The following is a 544-nucleotide window of genomic DNA, read 5'->3' as shown; positions in this document are numbered from 1 at the left end:
GCTGATAGTGTTGGTGATAACGTCTTCTCATTTTATTTTTAGTTTTGCTTGTTGTTTTACTTCATGGTCACCCTGATATGTTACATCCTCCTAGTGGAGGCCCTCATTTGCCCAGTCTTTGTATCAACCATGGAAACAATATGCACACATTTTGCAAAAGGTAAGATCCCTATAACTTGCATGGATAAGACTCCTATAACTTGCATGGTGTAGACTGGAGAAATAAGAAACTATGATGGGGTGGTGGGGAAGATGTTTTGCTGAAGAGCTGAATACATGGCTTGCCCACTTGGAGAGAGACAAACAGACAGACAGACAGAGAAAGAGAGAGACAGAGAGAGATGTGAGGTCAAGGTACTAGATAGAGACAATATACATACATACATACACACACATATATTGAGGCACTCCGTCGCGTACGACGTTGAGGGTTCCAGTTGATCCGATCAACAGAACAGCCTGCTCGTGAAATTAACGTGCAAGTGGCTGAGCACTCCACAGACACGTGTACCCTTAACGTAGTTCTCGGGGTATATTCAGTGTG

The sequence above is a fragment of the Octopus bimaculoides genome, unplaced genomic scaffold (assembly GCF_001194135.2).
Source record: "Octopus bimaculoides isolate UCB-OBI-ISO-001 unplaced genomic scaffold, ASM119413v2 Scaffold_129191, whole genome shotgun sequence".
NCBI classification, from domain to species: domain Eukaryota; kingdom Metazoa; phylum Mollusca; class Cephalopoda; order Octopoda; family Octopodidae; genus Octopus; species Octopus bimaculoides.
Note: the sequence above shows the minus strand (reverse complement) of the source record.